The following is a 13,991-nucleotide window of genomic DNA, read 5'->3' as shown; positions in this document are numbered from 1 at the left end:
GGAATGACATAGATATTTTAATTTTTGTACATTTTATTTTCCTGGGCAGCCTTAAACGGCTAGCCCCACGTTGGGCGCCATCTTAAATAATATTGTAACATGTAACCATGTAAGCGGGCAGATGGTTGTGTAGCTGCAAGGAGGTTGCACGCGCTGGTTCCGGCTTTTTGGTCGGTAGAAGGGAGTGGATCCCTAGGGTCCTTGTGCTACTCGCTCGCAGTTATCAATCGATTATTTAAAAGATATTCGCGTGCGGGGGGTTAGTACGTACTGAAGGAAATATCGGGAAAGGGAATAAAAAGGATTCTTGCATTGCTTTCGACATTCAGAGTAATTAAGGCCGTTGCGACTGCGCTGGTGGAGTTGCAGCAGACGATGTAAAGCTGAGCGGATGTTTTGCCACAGCCGTTGCCCACCCTTCCATGATCACCAAGTCCGCGAAATAATTTTTGATGATCCCAAAGAAAATCCGGCTATTTAATTTCACCTGCCATCTTCATTCTGCATGACTCCTCTAGATAATAGATTAGCAATTCATTTTTAAACGTTATAAAATTTATTCATGGTTATTAAGTTGCATAAGGCAAAAGAAGGAAATTTAAATCAAGTATATAATTAAATGTATCTATTAGATAGGTTATAATCGAGAAAACAAATTATCTTAGAATTTATATCTTTATAAGTTGGTATAAGAAATAGTAAGTCGCATTAATAGGCAATAATATTATATATGTCTATATAAAATTAATAACAAGAATCATGTTTATGAAGAGAATCTTGTCTTCCATAGCGGGTGTTCTCTAATATTATTTCCTAAATGTATATCGTAAAATGTCTCCATAGTAACTTATTCATTTCCTATTCAAATTTGATAGCAAGGGTTTATGATTAACTTTAGCAAGGTTTTTTTTTGTTTTTGTTTTTTTTTTTTTATGTTGGAACACGGCAAGAGTATTAAAAATAATGTTCCAAGATTCCATTAATTTTTATTAAATATTTCTTAATTAATTTAAGAAAAGAAATGTTTTTGAAAATTTTTCTTTGTTGTCATTGCGGAAGGCCATTATTAAATATTGGGAATAAAAAAAAGGAAAATATATATATATAATCATCTGTTAGCCAGCACATGCCAGAAAAATTTTCGTTTTTATTTTTTCTTTCTTTTCTTTCAGTGTACCGTTTTTCGGTATTTAATTGCAACCGCGTGGTTCGATTTTACCGTATGGGAGATAAAAATCTTTCAGGTAAAGCTTTTATTACACTGAGAAAAATCAGCCTAACCACCAACAATATTTAATTTGGGGTAATGAGTTTTTTTTTTCACTTACATCGAGTTTAATATCCACGTCCAAAAGATCTTTTGTCGGGTTGAGCGATGAATCTATAATTTTAGGGCATAGAGGTTATTTTTATGTATGTATAATATAATATATAATAGACATCTGCATGAGTGGCAAAAAACCCACATTCAAATGCACAATGCTAAAAATGAGTTGAGTGAATTTGAGAGCAAAGCCAACATGATGTGAGAGGGATGGATCTCTCACGCCTACTCATTTGCACAATCATTTGATAGAAGGAAACGAATTGAGTGAATTGAGAACGTTGAAAACAGAGACGTTTCATTCAAATGATTCGAGTTGTAAATGTAAATAAAAGGAAATAAAAACAAATTAAATGCAGCGAATTTATATCTAATTTAAATTTGAATGCAAAAACATTATTTTGTTAATATTTTCAGAGTTAGTGGCGATTTGACAACGCTTCTCTGTTATCAAATTTCTTGCGTTTGAAAAGGTCCGTTCCGAAGCCGCGCTGCTCGCTGGAATGCAAAATATTTTGCAGCTTGTTTTGTGCAATAGCGGAAAAAATTGCTTATTTAAATGCCACCAAGCTAAAGCATTAAAATCAGGAGTGTATGCAACCTTAATATTGGAATATCCAGAAATTTCTTGTTCCACCTTGTCCTGTACTGTCTCAAATTTGGGGACATCGAAATAATCGGCAAATTCATCATCTACTAACTGGGCTGCATTATTGTTGAGGTCAGAATTGTCTTCAAGAAATTGACCAAGAAATTTTGCAATCATTAATAATGGTCTCTTTCTCAGTTTGTGAGAATTGAATTAGTTTGTTAGTTGGGGGAAAAAGGAACAAAGCTATGTTATGGTATTTTGACAGATTTGGAGTAACTGTAGATAAAATTTGGCTATTGAGTTGGAATTTAAGGCTTTTAATTATTTCTGCGTCATAGTACTCGATATTGCACGTTTTCTTTAACTTGTTTAAATTTGGCAAAATTTAATGTATCGTTGGGCGTTTAGAAGCTTCAAGTTTTTTGGACACATTCTCAAAAACTTCCAGCAATCGTACAATTGCACCTAAATGATTAATATTGATGTCATCCACTCTGCAGGTCTGCTTTTTTTCTTTTAAAATTGCTGTTAGCTCTATCCAATTTATTTGAATGGACTTGAGCAAACAGTAGACGGTATTCCACCGAGTTGGACAAAAACTCTTTAAAGACACCCCTAACGATGAATTATTTCCTGACTTTTTAAAATATCTGACTAGCTGGCTGCAACTTGTGACAATATTTTCCACCTCGGGAATAGCGTTAATAGCTTTTTCAACAGCGTTGTTAAGCAAGTGGTTTATGCAGTGAATTTTATCCGAGCTCGAAAAGGCTTTAATCATGTTCGACCCACGATCAGTTACGATTACGGGTTTGTCTACTTCAAGGTCACATCCAAAGTCCTTCAAAATCGCCTCTATTTTTTTCTTTATATTGGCACCTTGACAAAGAAAAAATTGTAATTATACTTGTAACATAAAGATAGAGTTAACAAACCTGTGTTGGGCGAGCCTTTCATTGACTTCATGGCCATAAGGCGATCGACCAAAACTCCCTCTCTTATGTAATGGACAGTGCACGACAAATATGCTGTTTTTAAGAAGTTATCAGTCCATATGTCACTGGTAATAGCATATCCAAAGGCTTTGTACTTTTCTATTTCCGTTTTTATTGGCCCAAAGTGGGTCAAATATATAGATTTTATGTTTCGGGATACGGTAGTTGGATGTGGTAACAGCTTATTAACATCGACATTTGCACCATATTTAGCTCCAACATTAATTAAAAATGAAGCAAACTGTTTGATGCCAGAGTCGTCAATAATGTTAAGAGGACGGCAGTTCTTAAGAACCCATTCGGTTACAACAGATAAGCCCTCGTCTTTTGTAGCTTTGTTAACTTCAACAAGAGCAGCGGTGTGGAATTTGCTGGCATTTAGGATGTAGCACTTATGTTTGACCAGGTTAGATGTGCTTCCTGTAAACTTTAAAATAGTATAGCACATCTTACAAGCTACAAAGATGTATATTTTAAATAAATTAAATTAACTCTTAAAAACCCAAACACTAAACTTTAAAAAACTCTACAAATATATACATACAGGATCGTCGGCTTCTTTTATAAATTCGTTGTCCATATTTCCGTTTTTTTTTGGCAGCTCTTTTTTTTTGATATTAAGTTAAAAATTGTTAAAAATTTGTAGACAAATTTGTAGCAGCTCTCAGAAAGAAATGTGCACGAATGATAAGAAACAACTCGAAGGATTCGGGTATACATGACATTGACATATATCTCATTTCACTTTTCGATTCGTTCATTCCCTGTCATTTCGTTTGACGTCTCAAATTACGAGAGGAACCTAAGCTTACATTCATACAATCTCATTTCAATTCCATCATTCCACTCACTTCATTCTATTCGATTCGAATGTACTCTATTAGAAGTATGTTATGAATGTAATCATGCAGATGTCTAATGTATATATATAATTAAATATCTTCTTCAAAAATAGTTTGAAAAAAAAAAAAATATATTTTTATTTGAGTTCCGTTTTTGATACAGTGTGATTTTTAAAACTGCTTAGAATTTTTGGAGTTTCAGAACTAACTTAACTTTGGGGCTCTAAGTCCCTTTTATAGCTACCCTTGCTGAAGCTTTTTGCAGATCAAAGCTCGAAAGAAGCTTTTCTCTCAGAGAGGCTTTGTTTTCTGAAGGAAATCGATTGAGTCGGAACCTATTACTTGAGGTGTCAGTTGACGTGGAAGACTTTGGGTCTCAATTAATCGAGGTGACAAGAAAATGTGAAATTTCCTGTGAAGTGGATGCCCATTTAAGAATGGTTTGAGCTGTTTAGTTTTATTTCACTTAAAAGAAGTGAGAAAGATTTGAGTCGGGATTCTGTTTACCAAAATATTGTTTTGGTTTTCAATCTGAAGTGGCTCTTAGAAATTGGAAATCTTAAATGAGACTGTTTTCAGCCGAATTGAAAAATTAAATGTTTATGTTTTTACAAAAATTGGAATGATGCAATTTGCAGCTGGATTACGAATTTCAATACAAAAGGCTTCAGCTTCGGTTTACAAAATTGGTTTACAAAATTTACTGATATACACTTAAAGAAATTTTGTTGATATGTTACTTCCCCATCCTTAAGAATTTAGCCTGTCCTCAGGCGGTTAGTTTGGGGTATAACTGTAGGTCATGTTCTTTATTCTCTGAACTTATAGTTTCTTCTTCGGGAGTTATAACCTTTTGTTTTTTATAATTAATTATTATCCTTTTTGGGATGTTCTTAAATTTATAAATCAAATATATGATTATAATAATAATTATTACTACTAGTAGTATTAGTAAAATTGTTTGAGTTTTAAAATATTGTTTTGAGTGGTTTTGGAATATTTCTTTGGCTACGATATACGATAAAGGTTCGAGTTTAGTTATGTTGTTGTTTACATAAATAGTTCGGGTGTAATCAAGCATAGTATTTGTTATTATTACATCTTCTATTTGTATAGAACAGTTGAATACTTTTATTATATTGTTTCCTTCTGCTATTAGATCTTTATTTATACAATTCTGATTTAACAAAGTTTTTGGTAAATTCCATGTTATTATAATGTTGGGTTCAATATAATTTAATTCGAAGTTCTTGTACATTTTTGTATATCTACATTCTGTATTTGTTTGTCTTAAGAGACCTATTATACATTTATTATTTACTATTTCTTTTGTTTTTACTTTAAAGACTTGCTGATTTTTTATGTAATATTTATCATGCAATGTTTCGGTTATTATATTCTGATTCTGATCCGGATACGGTAAAATTTTGTAAATGGGGGTTTTAATAATAGTACGAGGAATATGAGAAATTATCAATATTTCGTTAGTATTAACTTGTAACCAAGTAGATGTTTTAATATTTAACAATTTTTCTGAATTAATATGTTTAAGCGGGTCATGTTTTAGGAGCTTTGGGTTGAATATGCCTAATCTTGTAAATTGCATTCCTAATTCAATGTCTTCTATGTATTCTGTAAATTCTTGTAAATTGAAAATAAGGATTGCTAACTTTTGGTTTTCATTTAAACGATTTACTGTTTCTATTCCTTTATTAATTGCATCAATAACTTTATTTAATTCGTTGATCTGTATACTATTTTCGGACAAGTTATCAATTTTTGATTCTAATTCTTCCCTATCTTGTTGATCCAATGTGCCAAATAAATATTTATAAAAGGTACCTACAAAATTTGCAAGTCCTCTTTTGTTTCGTTGAGCAATTTTTATTCCATTCATTTCTCTATTTAATTTTTCTTTTAGATATTGAATTTGATCCAAATGTTCAAATTCTCGTGTTTGTTCCATTAGATTTTTATAAGTTTGTTCAGTTTTAGTTAAATTGACTGTGAGACAATGATATTCATAATTAGTGGGCAGATCTATGTTACCTGTTTGGAAAATTAAGTATCCATTTTTTGCTTGAATTGGATTGATATCTATGTTCTGACACATGGCGTGATATATAAGACATAATAAAGTTATTATATAAAAGATAATTTTATTAAGCTGGGTTGTCTTCCGGTGGAAATCTGGAATTATTATATTTGCTGGTATTAATTTTCTTTTTCTTTTTAAATTTCGATTTATAGTGTGTGATTTCTCTACCTCTATTTTTTTCTACATAATGTTTTTCGTCAGTTTGTGTAATTTGGCCTGTCTTCCTAAAAGGATTTGTTGTTTTAGATTTTATAAGTGGAGCTTGTCTATACCTAGTATCAATATCGAATGTATGACGATTTTTATTAAGCTTGTTTATTTTCTTTATTTTATTCACTTGAATATTATAACTTGGAGTTCCGGCGAAAATAAAAATGTCTGCTGGTGTTCTACCTGTAGAGCTATGTTTTGTTTTATGATTATAAATATAAACGATTGTTTCAATTTTAGTAATTATATTTTCAGGATTCCGTTCACAATTTATAATTCTTAATTTTTCATTAATAGTTTTATGAAATCTCTCTATGTCAGAAACGCCATTTTTACTTGTGGTTATAGTTATTCTTACATCTTCTGATTGCAGCCAAAGTTGCAATGCTGAGCACATAAATGCAGAGTCTTTGTCGGCTTTAATTTCTTTTGGTTTACCCATTACATTAAATATCATGAGTAATGCCCTTTTTGCTTCTAACCAATCCCTACTGTTGACATTTATTAAAGCAGCATATTTGGAATAAATATCAATGCAAGATAAGAATTGTTTATTATCGATCATGTAAAAATCTATAACATATTTTTCTCTGGGGTTAAAGGTTTCTGGGGTTAATTCAAATGTAAGTTTTGTATCTCTGTGTTCTGTTTTAGCAAGGTTACAAATTTCACACTCATTTATAATATTCTGAATTAATCTCTGATAATCGGGAAAATAATATTTTTCTTTAAAAAGGCTTGTTTGTTTTTCTATTCCTGGATGTAATAATTCTACGTGAGCTTTAAGGACAATTTCCTTGAATTCGGCGAATGTTTGGACATCTGTTAATATTGTACTAGTTTTCATAACTTTGGTTAAGTTGTTTGGGCTGATGATTTCTATATAAGCATTTTGAAATATTATGAAGTCCATTTCACAAGGAAAATAAATAACACTTTTTTTAGAGCACAAATATTCTTTAATTAATTCTTTTGCATATTCATGGGTCATTTCTTTATAAATTATTTTAAGGTTGGTTTTATGAAAGTATTGGCTCAATTTGACTTCATTTGAGTTTCCTCTATGAAATTCAATTTGTCTATTGTAATAGTTTAAAGGTCTTTCCGTTATTTCTATATAATTCTGATTGTCTTCATGTGCACTATGAACTGTTGCTATTGTGGGTAATGACTCGGTATTATCCGGTGTTTCTCCTAAAAAATTTTCTTCTAGCTTCACTCTTGACAGAGCATCAGCTACCTGGTTTTCCTTTCCCGGCAAATATTTAATAGTGAAGTCAAACTCGTTTAATTTTATTCTCCATCTTTGTAGTTTCATGTTTGGTTCTTTTATATTATGAAGCCAAACTAATGGTCTATGATCGCTAAGGATTTCGAATTTTCTACCAAAGAGATAAGACCTAAAATATTTAGTGGCCCAGACTATAGCCAGAAGCTCTTTTTCTATTGCTGAATAATTAATTTCATGTTCATTAAGAGTTCTACTTGCATAACAAATAGGTTTATGATTTTGCGATAATACTGCGCCTATGGCGACATTGCTAGCATCTGTTGTTAAGGAAAATAATTTTTCAAAGTTAGGGTAAATTAAAATTGGGTCTGATGTAATAAGAAGTTTTAATTTCTCAAATGCTTCTAAATATTCTTTATTGGTTGAATTTATAGTGGAACCTTTCTTTAAGTTTACAGTCATAGGTTTTGCAATTTTAGCAAAATCAGGTATGAATTTTCTATAAAATCCACAGAGACCTAAAAATGATTTTATTTCTTTTTGGGTTTTTGGTATTGGAAATTTTTGTATTGCCTCAATTTTTTGGGGGTTTGGCTTTATTCCTTCTGTTGTTATTATATGTCCAAGGAATTCAGTTTCCTTTTTCATAAACTCACATTTGTCAAGTTGAAGTTTAAGATTAGCTTCTCGAAGTTTTGAAAACACCTTTTTTATGGACAATATGTGTTCTACTAATGAAGTAGAAAATATAATTATGTCATCCATGTAAACAAGGCAATGCTGGTATATTAAATCTTCTAATAAATTGTTCAAGCAACGTTGGAAAGTTGCAGGCGCATTTTTCAGACCAAATGGCATTCGTGTGTATTCGTAATGTCCATTTTTAGTAGAAAAAGCTGTTTTTGAAATAGAATTTTCATCCATTTGAATTTGATGGAAACCCTTGGCAAGGTCAATTGTTGTAAAATATTGACACTTTCCAAGTTTGTCAAGTATTTCATCCATAACTGGTATCGGATACTTATCATCAATAGTTATTTCATTTAGACTTCGATAGTCTATTACTATTCGAAATTTCTTTTTACCTGATGCATCTTCTTTCTTTGGGACTATCCATATTGGAGAACAATAAGGGGATTTCGATTTACGTATTATTCCCTGATTCATCATTTCTTTAATTTGGACTTCTACTTCTTGATCATAAGCTTGGGGTTTTTTTATTCATATTTATAAGGTTTTTTGTAAATAGGATCTTCATGTTTGGTTTGGATTGAATGTTTTATAGCACTGGTAAAGGTCAAATTTTCACCTTCCCTGTACTGGATATCCCTAAATTCAAATAAAATGTTATTTAATTTAGTTCTTTCTTCTTTATTAAGATGATTTATTCGAAATTTATTATTTTCTTCTAAGTCATTATTAATTGCAAAATTAAAAGATATATCCTCAGATGAAGGTGGACTGAGATAATCTTCCAATGTTTCAATTTCGGAATTCTTTAAATCTTCGTGGTTATATATCATGGAAAAAACAAATCCGCTCAAAGTGACTGTTTCCTGTTTATAATTAATAATTGCTTCACATGCTTCTAAATACTCTCTTCCTATCAATATGTCATATTTTTGCGAAAAATTGTGAACCCAAAATGGTTGATCGATCGGACAAAGTTTACTTGATTTAAAATTTACGGACTTATTTAATTTAATTACACCATTAATTGTGTGCACTTCTAACGTTTTTAATGTTTGTGGGAAATTAAAATAATTTTCTTTTATTAGGTTTATTGAACTTCCTGTATCTATTACACATTTAAATGCGCGATTGTTAATAGTTATTCTGATGTAAGGATTTCTATTTCTTCTATTGGATCCGAGGCTATTTGATGAAAATTTTCGATTTCCATTCTAGATTGATCGCTTGAATATTCACGCTGTCTTTTCACTGGTTTGTTAGAATTATAACCTTGTAAAGAAGATGTTGGCTGTTGATAATTCATAGGATTCTGAGCTCTACCATGATTTAAATTTTGCTGCAATTCCTGTTGAAATTGTTGTTGATTGAAATTATTTGGTTGTCTATAGTTACTTTGCTGATTATAATTTTGTTGATTATTATTATTATAAAAGGAATTATTTCTTTGGAAATTATTATTTCTTTGATAATTTCTCCTATCTTGTCCGTTTTGTTTTGAATTATGTTGTGATTTAACTTTATCAGAACCAGAATCATAACAACCTTCTTGTTGTGCTACTTGTTTAAGTTTACTGACTGTAGTTATATCGTGCCTTGCTAATGTCATGAATAACCTGTCAGGAAGTTTTCTCATTATTACATCTTTTACAGTATTATTCATGGCATTATTATAAATCATTGTATTTAAATTGTTATTTTCTAACGACAATTTGTTTGTTATGACAAATATTTTATATTCTAGATCCTCGACGAACTTACGAATGCTTCCATTGAAAGGGGTATTGTAGAGTCGTCTTAGTAATTCCTCGCATGGGGTTTGGGTTTTATACTCATCGATGAGAGCAATCCTTAGATCGGGCCAATTGGTTGCTGCTGATATCTGTGACACTCGCTGGGCATCTCCTGATAATTGCATCTCGATTGCACTGAAGAATACAGCTGTTTGACGCGGATCAGTTGATGGATACAAATTTAAAATGTATTCGATCCGTCTGATGAATGCACTTAATTCCCTGGTGCTTCCATTAAAATTGGGAACTTGCCTAATCTGGCTTAAAGCCTGATTAAGGTGTAGCTCGGAGAGTAACTGGACTTGTGCTACTGGTTCGGCCATTGTAATGTTCGTATTTCTTATTTGTTTCGGTAGCGGTCACACTATGAAAGCGGGCTACTAATTTATTTTAAGTTTTTGTGTTTTGTATATTTTCGGTAGCAGTCACACTTCGAAAAGTGGGCTACAAATTGAAACTAACACGTAAGTTCTTTTGCGGATGTGAATAGCGATTAACACTCGCGGTTAGTATTAAGGCTGCAGTTGCATTAGCACAAAATACTTCAACGATGTTCTATGATCTCGATTGATCACTGGTCACTTTTACACATCCTACCGACTGCGCCAATTAAATATCTTCTTCAAAAATAGTTTGAAAAAAAAAATATATTTTTATTTGAGTTCCGTTTTTGATACAGTGTGATTTTTAAAACTGCTTAGAATTTTTGGAGTTTCAGAACTAACTTAACTTTGGGGCTCTAAGTCCCTTTTATAGCTACCCTTGCTGAAGCTTTTTGCAGATCAAAGCTCGAAAGAAGCTTTTCTCTCAGAGAGGCTTTGTTTTCTGAAGGAAATCGATTGAGTCGGAACCTATTACTTGAGGTGTCAGTTGACGTGGAAGACTTTGGGTCTCAATTAATCGAGGTGACAAGAAAATGTGAAATTTCCTGTGAAGTGGATGCCCATTTAAGAATGGTTTGAGCTGTTTAGTTTTATTTCACTTAAAAGGAGTGAGAAAGATTTGAGTCGGGATTCTGTTTACCAAAATATTGTTTTGGTTTTCAATCTGAAGTGGCTCTTAGAAATTGGAAATCTTAAATGAGACTGTTTTCAGCCGAATTGAAAAATTAAATGTTTATGTTTTTACAAAAATTGGAATGATGCAATTTGCAGCTGGATTACGAATTTCAATACAAAAGGCTTCAGCTTTGGTTTACAAAATTGGTTTACAAAATTTACTGATATACACTTAAAGAAATTTTGTTGATATGTTACTATATATGTATATATTCACCAAATTAATTAATATTTCCATACCGTTCAGTTTTAGTATTTAAGTAATAAAAAAGAAATACAAAATTAAGGGAACTGGAAACGTTATTTTCTTACATTATTAAACGCCAAGCTCCAAAAAAAAACTAAATACTACCAAAATAAAAATAACTAAATCAAATTAATAATTCCGGAAACCAATACGGGACAAGCGTAACTGTCTTGGGCGATGAGTGACGTCATTGGATGAGAATAATTCGGGTGCATATGCTGGCCATTGGCGGGTTTTAATTAATGAGGGAAAATTATTGCACATGCACCTTAATCCTAAAAGAAAATTGTGTCTCTCACACTAATTTATAATAAATCCATCAGATCCCGCGGCGTGGCGCTGGAAGCCCTTCTTAGGGTAAACTGCTGCTTGGGGGATTGTAAACTTATTCCCAATGTAAGAACAATACACAAATGGGTTCTTACTGGGTGCCAATTCGACCTAAAAAAAATAAGTCGAATTAAAAAAAAAAACGCGTGAGGCCGAAAACAAAGGTTTTATTTACCTTGAATTGGCACCGCAAAAATGTAATTCACTTTTAATACACTGAGCACTGCTCACTTCCCTCTGCGTTTAGTTTTGGGAAACTTATGTGGAAATTCAACACCACGTGTCTTTTTTTTTTTTTCCGGGGGTTAAATATATACTGGAGTTTAACCGCGAGCGATGCGCTTATCTTAGCAGCCACAAGAGAAAAGAAGTTGGCCGCTGCTTATTCTATGCTTAGACCGATACTTAAATGCTCAATTCTGGGTAGATAATTGATTATCAATAGATAAGAAACTTTAAGCTTAACCAAGCTTTTTGTTTTTTGTTTTTTATTTTCGGTTATTCTAAGCTTAACTAAATGAGGTTTACTTTTAGGCATTTGGTTTGTTGTTAAGTTACAACAAGCGCATTACACACGCTGATGCTTTTCCACCCGACTCATAAATGTATTTTTGTCTACCATAGTAGAGAACAGTGACTACATAGCCGCCACTAAAAGTGGGAAGCGGCATTGTCGGCAAAGCCTGGAAAGTTCACCCAAACGACTCATCAAAATGCTGGCGGAAGTAGCGTTGATCAGAGTCGAGCTCGCAGGCATAAAACTGGAGCGCCGAAAAATAAACTCACGAAAAGCTTCCATCCAGGAGAGGCTCAATTAGGTGTACCGCGGAAACTGTGGGTGGGATTTTTGTTAAAAGATTAAATCCCAAAAATTAAAATAAGAGCAAAATTAAAAACGTAAGCCCACAAAAAAAATCCACGTCCGTTTGCTATGAAGTGAAGGAGTGAAAAGTGTTTTAGTTATTTAAACACTTTTGACTAAAATATTACCATCTGTGTTTAATAATAATAATAAATAATAATAATTTAATAATAAATTTGATATAAACATGAAGATTAATTCTTACCTTGCCTTGTTGCTTGTTCTGGCCCTGTTTTAGCTTCTGGCCCTGCTCCTGTGCCAGGACCTGCACCTGCGCCAGTACTTGCTCCTGCCCCTGCACCTGCTCCTGCACCAGGACCTTTTCCTGTGCCAGGACTTGCTTCTGTGCTTGTACCTGCTCCTGCGCCAGGACCTTTTCCTGTGCTAGGGCCTGCTCCAGCGCCAGGACTTGTTCCTGCACCAGGACCTGCTCCAGGGCCAGTACCCGCTCCTGGGCCAGGACCTGCATTTGCTTCTGGGCCAGGACCTGCATTTGCTCCTGGGCCAGTACCTGCTCCTGCATCAGGACCTGCTTTTGCTCCTGGACCAGTACCTGCTTCTGCGTCAGCACCTGCTTTTGCTCCTGCGTCAGGACCTGGTCTTGCTCCCGTGCCAGGACCTCCACCTGTAGCAGGACTTGCACCTGTACCAGGACTAGCACCTGCTTCTGCTCCAGGACCTGCTCCTGGGTCTGGGGAAAAAACAAAAACAAATAAACAACGCATTAAATATTGGTACCGAATATTATAAAAACATGAAAGGATTAGTATAGTCGAGTTTGACTATATAAACAATTGAAACAATCAATTAAAGAAGCCCAATAAAAACCGAGTCATTATTAGCTCATGCAAATTATATATTTTAAAACAAGAAAACCCAGCAAACGGTGCAATAACACATTTTCGCCTCGAAACTTTCCATTCAATGATATTTTTCATTAATTTCTTAATTACTAATCGCGTATTATTACACAGCCGTGGTGGGTTCAAGTTACGAAGTAGAATGATTGTATCGGGGACCGAAGGCGGTTCAAGAAGATAGCAGGAAAAATATTCAAATATGCCAAATTAGTCCAAAATGTTGGCAGGCTAAAAGGTTCCCTGCAGGTTGGCAGGGATAAAAGCTGAATAAATTTTAATAGATAGTTGACCCGGTTCGGAATTAATCAATTGCCAATGTTGGTAATGATAGTATTGGTAAACGCGGGTGCAAGATCATCTGATCAATTGCAAAATTTTTCTCCACGCCGGCATGCATTTTTGGGTTCCGGATGTCCAAATTTTTTTCGAATTGGACGTGCGACATAACCTGCAACCGGGAGCAATTACACGGACGGATGGCGGACAATTTTTTTTTGAGCCTAATTTGGAAAATCAGTGCTGTCGCTGCGTTCATCTGAAGGGAAGGCCCTGAGTGGGCAACAGCCCCACACCAACATACACAACAACCCCACACCAACCCTCACAACAACACACACACCAACTCACACAACAACCCTCCCCCTACCCCACCTTCACGGCTAGCGACCATGAAGCAATATTGTGCACACTGGTAGCGGGCCGGGCTGACCCTAACCCACCCTACAGTGGAAAGGCGTACCGCCAGGACACCCTCGACGTCCAAACAGTAATAAACCGAGCGCAGAGCGCGACTGTTGTCCCCCTTGCCTCGGCCAACGAAACGGCGGCAGCACTTGCTGAGGTATTGGACGAGGTCTGC

At 34.0% G+C, this 13,991-nt stretch overlaps 1 long non-coding RNA gene across 1 annotated transcript; it reads right to left on the bottom strand.

The window, feature by feature from the left end:
* Nucleotides 1–1,189: 1,189 nt before the first annotated feature.
* LOC116655654 lies at nucleotides 1,190–11,662 on the bottom strand. Its single transcript, XR_004310722.2, has 3 exons — nucleotides 11,586–11,662; nucleotides 11,380–11,521; nucleotides 1,190–1,381 (listed from the first exon to the last, which is right to left on the bottom strand). It is a non-coding gene; the product is annotated as an uncharacterized LOC116655654 (long non-coding RNA).
* Between the last annotated feature and the right edge of the window lie 2,329 nt (nucleotides 11,663–13,991).

This window comes from Drosophila ananassae, assembly GCF_017639315.1.
Source record: "Drosophila ananassae strain 14024-0371.13 chromosome Y unlocalized genomic scaffold, ASM1763931v2 tig00000095, whole genome shotgun sequence".
Taxonomy (NCBI): domain Eukaryota; kingdom Metazoa; phylum Arthropoda; class Insecta; order Diptera; family Drosophilidae; genus Drosophila; species Drosophila ananassae.
This window is presented reverse-complemented; position numbering and strand designations above follow the sequence as displayed.